Below are 10,352 nucleotides of genomic sequence, written 5' to 3' on the forward strand. Positions count from 1 at the left end.
TGCCGAGGTGTTCATAACTCTGAGGTTCTACTGTAATATCTTTATTGGACCAACTTCTGCTGGTGAGAGAGACAAGCTTTCAAGTTTACACAGAGCTCTTCTTCAAGCCTGGAAAATTAACTCAGGTATGTCTACACAGCAAAGAAAAACCGGTGGCTGGCCCATGCCAGCAAACTCAGGCTCACTGGACTGTTTCACTGCTGCGAGACCCTGCGAGGGTCCTAGAGCCTGGGCTCCAGCCTGAGCCTGGAAGTCTACACAGCAATGGAATAGCCCCCCAGACCAAGCCCCATGAGCCAGTTAGCTGGCATGGGCCAGTCGCGGATTTTCTTTGCTGTGTAGACATTGACTCAGAACATCACTGCTAAATAGAAGGTGGAACAGACTGTTTAGCATAAGCAGTTAACGTATTTCAAGGAACCATTCAAGATGAAGTGGCCCATTAGCACCCCTCTAGTCATAGGGAGGAAAGGAAGGAGTGGGGGGGAAAGCAGCTGCGCAGTGGTTGTTAGTGGGTTACATATTGTTGTAATAAGCCATAAATCCAGTGGGTCTACGCAGTCCAGGGCCATAACTAGGGAGGAGTGAGTGGGGCAGCTGCCCATGGGGCAAAGCCACAGAGGGGCGGTTCCACAGACACAGCATCACTGCGCAGAGATTTCTAGTCTCTGTATCCACGCAGCCTGGCAGGCCAGGGGCTGATCACGCGCCTGGCTCTACAGCCCCCCCAAAGCCATGTCCCCTCCTGTATAGATCCTGCTTGGTTCTGCCCCTTCCCTCTCGCGTAAATACTGGTCCCGCTGCTGGCCAAGAGGCCCCAAATCCTCACCACTATCCCACCCCTCTACCTGCTTCTCCTTGGGTAGGTGCTGGCCTCCCCTTGCCACACCCCTGCTCCTCCTCAAGTAAGTGCCAGCCCCACCTCCTTCTCTCCCCCCACTCAAGACCGCACCCCCGGCCAGTTCGGAGGCCAGAAGCCAAAGCCGGGCAGTGCAGGGCAGCTGCTATGCTGGCTAGTGTCATGGTCTGGGTGGCCAAAGCGCTCCCCAATCTCCTCCTCCTGCTGCGTCTGCTGGTGCCCGGAGCTGTGGCTGCACCTGAACTCCAGGCTGCTCTTTGACTGCTTGTGGCCAGTATGAGCCGCCCAGGCAGGGGGACCCGGCTCCAGGGCCATCAGAGCCCTTGGGGAGCAGTTACCACAAGGTGCAGGGCCCAGAAGCCCAGGCCGGAGTGAGTCAGTCTTGGCTACTGCGGTAAGCCCTAGACCCTCCACCTGCCCTGGGCAGTGCACCCCAGCAGGGACAAAGCCTGGGGACTGCTCTCAGGGACCCTGGCCACCCTCTGCCCCTCATCTGCTGAAGTGGAAGGACCCTCCGTCTCCAAGCGAAACCCAGGGTGTGTTACCAGCTGAAGGGCTCGCCCACTCCCCATTACAAACCCCCTTCTCAGCAGGCCCCACCTGGCCGTGGGACAGGTGGCAGCTGCCTGGTTATGGTGGGTGTGTCCCCAGCCTTTCACCCCGCATCACAAATCCACCTTGAACCTGACTTCTGACTAGGAGCAGCAATGGCCCAATGGCTTGAGCACGGGGACAGGAACAGCTTGAGTACTGTGCCTACCTCTCCCATTATTTGCTCGTGACTTTCTGATTGCTCGATTTTAATCAAAGTGGATGCTGATTTGGAGTTTTTTGATGATCACAGAGCCTGATTTTCAGAGGTGCTGATCACCTATAAATGCCACTTTTGGAAGCTACTGCTGTTCAGTGCAGTGCCTCTGGAAATCAGGCATAAAGTGTCCCAAGTTAGGCATCCAAAATCACTGACCACTCATTAAAGTTTTGCTCTGAAACTCTACCTCAGTTGCCCCATCTATAAAAGGGAAAACTTGAAACTTCTGTCAAGACCTGTGACATCTACTGATGAAAAGTTCTATTTAAGTGCAAGTAATAGTATTATGATTAGGATCTATACACAAAGGGGTTCTTTTTTGAACCACCTTCCAAGGGTCCAGGAAAAAAATAATTTGCCTACTACAGGTGATAGTAGGTATTAGTTAATTGTTTTCAAACATGCCCATATTGTAGACTACTTCTTATCAGAGGGCCTCTTACAAACACTTCCCATCCCAGACTCCCTTTCCAGATCTCTCACCTCCCATTCCCTACAGAAACTTAGTAATGTTTGGTTACTTGAAGAAGTAATGTAAAGGCACTATTAAAGATACAGGATCAAAATAAGCTTGCATTAATTCAGTAGGTGGGTATGCACGGTTTCTTCCTATCTGCTCTTTAATTTTAAAATGTTTCTAGCCTTTACAGTTATGAAGAATGTTCTGAATATAAACGTGATGCAGTGGTGTCAGGCTGGGTTTGCAGAAAGCTCCACTGCCCCAGCTGCTGCTCAGAACTTTCCTAAGCAGCAGCACAATGAAACTTGGGAGATTCTGGCTGTTGTCACTGATGCTGTATAGAACTCTGTGGGTAGTAATGAAAATGCGCGGCAAGGGAAAGCTATGTGAAGCCCTAGCTTTGTATTTGTTAGTATCATCGCTTTCCCCACAAATCACTTTAATCTCTCCATGTCATTTTGTGGTCTTGAATCAGTCTTCTTGTGTGTTAGAAAACACAAACTCTTCTTTGAAAATTGTCCATAGGGATCCCCATTCTGAGAAAAATACGCTCCCACAAACCTGTAGTAAGCAGCAGCAGCTATGGAGGGTGACTAGTGCTTGTTAATCTGCTAAGAAGAGGGATTCACATGGGTAATCGTGGGAAGAACAATAACTCACTCATATGGATCAACCCTCTTTGACCACCTTCCGCATTTTTTAAGTCTCCAGTTAAGGATTCAGAACTAATGGAGTGAACTGAAACACAAATCAGACCCCTCTTGCTCTCAAAACCAGAGTGAGGGAGAAGGACTGAGAAAGCACAGGGACATAACCAGGGTGGGGTGAGCAGGGCAGCTGCTCAGGGCGCAAAGCCACAGGGCGCAAAAGTTATGAAAAAATGGTAGGGGGTTTGTCATGGGACTGATCCACTCCGTCACCCTTTGGAAGCGGGGCAGATGTGCGTTACAGCCTCACCGTTGAGTCAGTAGTACAGCCCTAGCTATCAGGGCAGTGCTGCTTAGTGGCCAGAGGCAGTAGTGCTGGTGAGCTGGCCCACCACCCCTCTCCACCGGGCAGCTTGGTGGGGATCCTACCAAAACACAACGAGCCCGCTTATGGTTCTACAACTGCTTCCCTGCAACGTTTCCCTGGGTCTTTTCCTACCAGTCTCTCCCCAGGATCCCGAGCCTGTGTGTCTGGGTCCATCTATGGCTGGCCTACGCTTCCTGGAGTGCAGGCGATCCTCCCCCAGGAGTCAGCAGTGCACCTCCTTCCTCATCGGTGGCCAGCCCCAAATGAGCTGCTCTGCTGCCTTTTATATCCTGCCTCCAGCTGGAGCACTGCCAGCAGAGCCACGGGAGCGTGGCCTCCTCGGCCCAGAGAGGAGGAGTAATCCCTGCTGCATCAATGCAGGGCTGATGCACTCAGTCACAAACCCTCCTCAAGATGGTATCCGAGAGCTGTCTTCCTTTCCCTTCTTCCCCTCCCTCCCCGGAGAAGTCGTCTGCGTTTGCATTGGCCTTCCCCGGCCGGTTCAGCACACGGAAGGCATAAGTTGGAGGGAGAGGTACTACCGCATGATTCACGCATTGGTTTCCTTCGTACTATGGATCCATCGGAGGGGTGCGTGGTCAGTTACCAAAAGAAAGGAGTTCTCTAAGAGGTAATACCTTAAAGTGTTGACCGCACACTTAACGGCGAGGGCCTCTTGTTCTATCATGGAGTAGTGGGTCTCCCGGGGTAACAACTTGTGGCTGAGGTACAGGATTGGGTGCTTCTCCCCCTCTAGTCCTTGTGACAGCACTGCTCCCAGTCCTGCCTCCAAAGCATCCTTTTGGAGGATGAAGGGTTTGGGGGAAGTCAAGCTGGGACAACACCAGCTCTCGTAGGACTTGGAAGGCGGCCTCACAGTCCTCTGACCATTGGACTTTCCGTGGTTAGGAGTTTTTTGTCAAGTCCATCAGTGGAGTGGAGAGCGTGGTGAAGTTGGGCACAAATGGTGGTAGTATGCAGCCAGCCCTAAGAATTGCCGTACTTGTCCCTTTGTCGTGGGGATGGGGTAGTCCCGTAAAGCCTGCACCTTTCCTATTAAGGGGCATAGCTTTTCCTTACCCACAGCGTAGCCCAGTTAAGTCACCTCCCGCTGGCCTAAATGACACTTGGCCAGGTTCGCAGTGAGGCCTGTGACTCCCAGGGCTTGCAGTACGCTGATGAGATGTTCCTTCCAACCCACACTATAGACACCAAAGCGTCGATGTACACAGCGGCATACGAATTATGGAGGTTCAGTATTTGGTTCATAAGCCGTTGGAAGGTGACTGCGGTCCCTTGCAACCCAAAAGGCATCATGGTGGACTAGCATAGGCCAAATGGTGTAGGAAAGGCCATCTTCCCTCTAGAGGCTGGTGTCAAAGGAATCTACCAATATCCCTTGGTTAGGCCTAATGTAGAGATAAATTCTGCCTTTCCCAGCCGCTTGAGCATTTCCTCCACTCGGAGAAGGGGTAAGCATCAAACCAAGAGATAGCATTCACCTTTCTGAAATCAATGCAGAATCGGGCTTGGGGACCAGGACTACGGGGCTCCGCCTCTCACTTCTGGACTCCTCCATCACTCCCAGGGCTAACATCATTTTCAGTTCCTTCTGCACAACCATCCACATCTTCCTGGGGAGCAGACCGTGTTATTTCTCTCTTTCTGGCCAGGGATGGTGGTGATGTGATGGCTTGTCCCATTTGTTCTCCCTAGCCAGGCTGACAAGACGGTGGGGAAGACTGATATTAGCAGTTGTATCTGATCCTGCTGTTCGGGGTTGAGCTACTGGATGATTGCCACCGGCCCTGGTTCAGAGGGTTTGTCGGCCAGTGGCTCCAACTTGGGTTCCGGGGGGTACAGTGCAATCATCAGGCCTTCCTGATCCTTCCAGGCCTTGAGGAGGTTCACGTAGTAGACCTGTGCGCCTCTCCGGCGTCCCAGTAGCCATATCTCATAGTCGACAGGCCCGTCTGGTTACCTCGAAGGGGCCCTGACACTTGGCCAGCAGCTTAGACTCTGAGGAGGGTAATAACAACAGGACTTGATCTCCAGGCTCAGAGGTCCTCATCTTTGTTCCCCTGTTGTATTGGTTCTCTTGGGCGCGTTCGGCCCGCAACAGGTTCTACCGCGCCAAGATACCCAGGATGGGGGACCTGGGCCCGCCCTCTCCACCGGGTCCCAACCGCCACCACCTCGTCGGGGATCCTACTGAAACACGCCAAGCCCATCTATGGTTCTACAACCGCTTCCCTGCAACATTTCCCTGGGTCGCTTCCTACCAGATTCTCTGTAGTTTGCTGTCTCCGGGTCTCCACGGTCTCTCCCCTCTCTGCGGCATCCCTAGCCTGTGTGTCAGGGTCCATCTGCGTCTTCCTGGCCTACGCTTCCTGGAGTGCAGGCGGTCCTACCCCAGGAGTCAGCAGTGCACCTCCTTCCTCATCGGCGATCAGCCCCAAATGAGCTGCTCTGCTGCCTTTTATATCCTCTCTCCAGCTGGAGCATGCCCAGCAGAGCTGCGGGGGCGTGGCCTCCTCGGCCCAGAGAAAAGGATTAACCCCTGCTGCACCAGTACGGGGCTGATAAACCTCATCACAGGGTGAAAACATGCTTACTTGCCCGGGGTGCTAAAATGCCTAGTTATGACTCTAATGCAATCCATAATTTTTAGTATCCAGCAAAGTTATGAATTATCCATATGCTAAGGGACTGAACTTCTGCCCTCACCACAAAACCTAATACAATGCTAACATGTGGAGAACTAAAGGAGTTTTCCCACCGACTCCACCTCAAAGAATTATTTCACAACAACGATGACACTACTCAGTTACCACGTCCCCACGGATATCATAAGAAAAAAAATAATCTAACTGACCACCACAAAGCGGATAAAACCACACTCTTGATCATTACATTGATTGCTTCATGAAAAAAACTGACTGAAATCCTTAATAAACATCACATCAACCACAATCTCTCCAACTCCAAGAGGACAGCTACACAGTCCCTGAAATCTAACCACCAGATAGTGATCAAACCAGCAGACAAAAGAGAGCGCCACTGTAGTCCTCAACTATGATGACTACATTAATGAGGCCAACCAACAAGTCGCCAACACCATCTTCTACAAAGAACTAAAGGTGACTTTGCACCACAATTTCCCCAGGAATTTAAGGATATCAAATCTTTCCCCAAACCACTCCAAGAGAAACTCTACAAACTCATCTCCCACAAACCTGCTTTGGGGAACTTTTACATGCTTCCTAAGATACACAAACAAGGGAACCCAGGCAGACATCAGATCTAACCACAGCACTCTTACTGAAGGAATATCAGGACTGTTAGAAACCATCCTCAAACCTCTCATCACACAAAGGTCCAGCTTCCTCCAAGACACAACCGACTTCTTCCACAAACTCCACAACATTAACAACCGCCGTCAGAACACCATTCTTGCCACTATGTATATGTCAGCTCCCTATACACTATGCACTGTAAGATTTCTAGATACTTGAACAGTGGTTATCTCTAAAACAAATTTCCTTTCGCACTTTCATTTAGAAATCTCTCAAACAAGCTGAGACAACCCCTATTCAAAAAAGTGGATATTTTCTTCACAATAGCCCTCCATTAATGTCACATAAACCAATGATGCAAAGAGTTCCACGAGACAAACAGAATATACATATTTTCTCCAAATATAAGTCGATTTGTAAAATATCAGCTTGTCATTCTGCTTTATGAAAACCTAGATGGCCCTTTTACTCTGTATTTAGTGACACTAACAACTGACATTACCAGTTTGTTTCGGTATGTCCTATGTCGTCGTTACTGAAACAAAATTCTGGGGGAAAACCAAGAATTAGGTACAAGATGTTCACATTTTTAAATACTATGTGTGTGTGTGTCGGGGGGGGGGGGGGGGGGGAGGGAGAGAGAGAGAGAGAGAGAGAGAGAGAAAAACCCTGAACTCCTATAAGAAACAGTGTATATCAAAGCAAATATCAATTTCCCATATTTCTTACTATGTTGCTGTTAATGAGTGAGATTTTTTTTTAGTCTCAGAGAAAAATTCTATCAAAAATTTCATCATTACAATATAGTGTCCAGTCTCTTTCCTAACAACTTCGTCATTTTCTCCCCCCTCCAATAAAATAAATGAATCACAGAATTTTCTGCTACTTCCTCCCTTCTCTAACAAGTGCTGCTCCACAAGAAAATCCAAGATGTTTTGCAAGACAAGTATGTAGACATTCATCTTACAAATACTAAGCCTTTGCCACATATGTAGCAGTGAATTTCTGAAGGCCTCTTGTAGTCAGCAAAATACTGCATTGTTTTAAAGAGAATCTCACAATTTAGGGCTATTTGTGTACAATATACCATAAGCTCCCCTTCTTTCAAAGATGCAAGACAGACTTCTCTTATCCTCAACACTCTCCACAAAAAGAGCTTTGATGATTCAATATTCATAATTGCTTAGCATCTTTCATGCTTTGATCTTTAAATCCAACAATTTTGTGGCAAACCTTTAAAAATTTGTTTGCCAAGGGAAAAAAAAGCCAAGGAACTACCTTACATGTATTGCAATGCACTTCACAACTGAGGGGGGAAAAAGGAACCTAATGTTCTCTCTTTTCGACAAAAATACCTGGTGATTGCCAACCCACATAATCGGCTACAGTGCTGCCACCATCATAGAACACTTTAAAGGAAGGAGACTACGTATCTCAATGATGGCATACTGTCAAAAGCCTAAGTGACATTATAATTAAATATAATGTATTTATTTTTTATAACACAAATCCATCAAGGCTCTACAATTATAACGTAAAACTTCTATTATCTCCAATTAGCACACACAAAAGCCGCAAACAACTAATTTATTGTGTTATTTCATTTAAACAGCTTTGTTACTTGGGCCTGGGTAGCCCTGTTACTGTTTGTTTGTTTGTGGTCACCCAAAAGATACTAGTCAATTTCCGGGCATTCAGGAAGGAGCACTTTGCTGTTTAGAACTCAGCTCATCAAGACCCCCCCCCCCCCCCCCATCACCTGACCCCCAACAAGCCATCCCCCAACTGATGTCTCCAGACTCTCTACTCCTCACTGTCTTCCGCCCCCACCTCGACTGTTCGGGGTCGTCCCCCCCAAACCCACCACTGCAACTCAGCAGCTCAGTGGCTCCCCCCCACCTCGGCAGCTCATGAGCCTTCCCTCCCCCCACCTCGGCAGCTCACGCTGCCCCACCACACACACTGAGGGTCCCCCTCCCCTACCAGCTCAGGCTCTTCCCCCCCCTCCCCACGGCAACTCAGGGTCCCCTCCCTCCATCACCAGGGCAGCTCAGGGTTCCTCTCCCCCCCCCACGTTCAGTCTCCCCTCCCCCACACTCAGCCCCCCCCCCACACAAGCCCTCCCCCGCTCTCGCCCCCCCCACACCTACCTGGGTCCCAGCCGAGCCCCGAGTGGGGGGGAGGAAGCCGTTGGTGCCCGAGCCCAGGGAGCCCCCCCACAGCTCCCTGCCCCGCTGCAGGCCCGGGGGACGCGGGTGGGGAGCAGGCTCTGGGGCGCAGCCAGGTTCCCGGCACAGGGGGGGGTCGCAGGCAGGACCCGGCAGCCCGCCTGCCCCTGCCCCAGCCCCCCGGCGCTGCGGGACGGGGGCCTACCGGCGGGGGTGACGGGAGAGAGGCCGGAGCGGGAGACACCCGGATGGGGGGGCGGAGATGGGGAGCGAGTTGCCAAAGGGGGGGGGGCGCCCGACACCCTCACGCGGATCGAGGGCAGAAGGGGGGGGGGGCGACCCTTCAACGTGAGGCGCCCGCGACCGCCGCTACCGTCCCCGCTGAAAGCTCCACCTCCTCCACCCAGAAACTCGTGACGTAAACCGCAGGGGCCGTCAAAGCCAGGGCCGACGGGGCGGGGAGAGCTGGTGGAGAACGTCATCCCGCCAGACAGGAGCCGTGGGCGCACGCGAGCACGCACAGGACGCCCGCCCTCGCGCTCATCACAGCGCGACCTGAGGACGCTAGGGGAGAGGGAACGCGGCCCTCGGTGGCGCATGCGCAGTGGGAAAGCCACCCGTTGGTCCGATTCCGGCGCATGCGCCTGAAGAGCGGCGCGGCGGACTTCTCTCGTCGCTTCTTCATCTGCAGGGTAGTTGAAAGAACCTGGCTTCGCATCATCTCGCTGTGCGCATGCGCACGTAGACTACCTCTGGGGAGCCAGGATGATGCCCTGTGACCCTTGAGGGCCTTACTGCAGGGGCTGTGGTAGGGCAGCTGCTGTGGGGGCTGAGCTCTCTCTAGCTGTGCCTGGGCCATCATTGGCCCTATCCTCTTGCTGCCAAACCACGTGCCCCTGCCCCGAGAGCTATAGGGGAATCTCCACTAGCAGTATAGGGGCTCTGACACACAACGGGGCAAGGCTGCTGCCAGGCACTAGCACTTAGTTGGCATCAGGTTTGGGGGAGGGAGGTGTTCCCCCAAATTGCAGGGACACTCCACAGTGTGGGGGAGAATAGGAGGGTCAGGCTGGAGGAAGAATTCATTCACCTCTGTCTCCAGGGTTGTAGGCACTGTTTGCTGGCTATGCACCGTCCTATCTGCCCCTTTCTGTGCCACCGGCTGAGGGGTGCATTGTAATTAGGCTTGGATGGAGTAGATTTTTAAAGGTAAACATCAATTCCACCATACACACATGCACCAACTGATAAACAAATATTTCCATCCGTAATTGAAATGTACAGCTAGGCTAAATAACTAAAATGCGGCATGAGGACTTATTAGAGTCAAACTCTACTGATTGAGGCTTTTGAATGAGGCTTGTTCCAAATAGACTAGCAAATGAATAGTAAAAACAGGTATGGTTTGTTGATTTAAGAATATTTACTTTGTATATTTTGACGTGATGTTAATAATTTATGTTTTAACAGTTAATAAAGCTTTAATTTTTTGACTCTCAACAGTTACTGTCATTAAATTATCTGACCTCCCCAGTTTCCCTCAGCTGTGAAAATCTAAATCTAGCAAAATTAGAAAATGCTTAAAGCCCATAATTTCATGCAACTATGAACATTTAAATAGATAAAAGTTTAAAAGACATGCTTAAACATTGATATCTGTCAAAATTAAAATATAAATGTTTTTGCCAACTCTAAGCATAATGTAAAAAGGAGGCTCAAAGAAGGGAGCTTGTAGGGGGAGCAA

At 50.6% G+C, this 10,352-nt stretch overlaps 1 protein-coding gene across 1 annotated transcript in view; it reads right to left on the minus strand.

The window, feature by feature from the left end:
• MAP3K2 (mitogen-activated protein kinase kinase kinase 2) overlaps nt 1-8,921 on the minus strand; it is a 99,093-nt gene extending 90,172 nt beyond the window's left edge. Inside the window, exon 1 of the mRNA XM_054044104.1 lies at nt 8,591-8,921. The gene's annotated coding sequence lies outside the window, so the exon portion shown is untranslated. The remainder of the gene's footprint in view (nt 1-8,590) is intronic.
• Between the last annotated feature and the right edge of the window lie 1,431 nt (nt 8,922-10,352).

The sequence above is a fragment of the Malaclemys terrapin genome, chromosome 11 (genome assembly GCF_027887155.1).
Source record: "Malaclemys terrapin pileata isolate rMalTer1 chromosome 11, rMalTer1.hap1, whole genome shotgun sequence".
NCBI classification, from domain to species: Eukaryota; Metazoa; Chordata; order Testudines; family Emydidae; genus Malaclemys; species Malaclemys terrapin.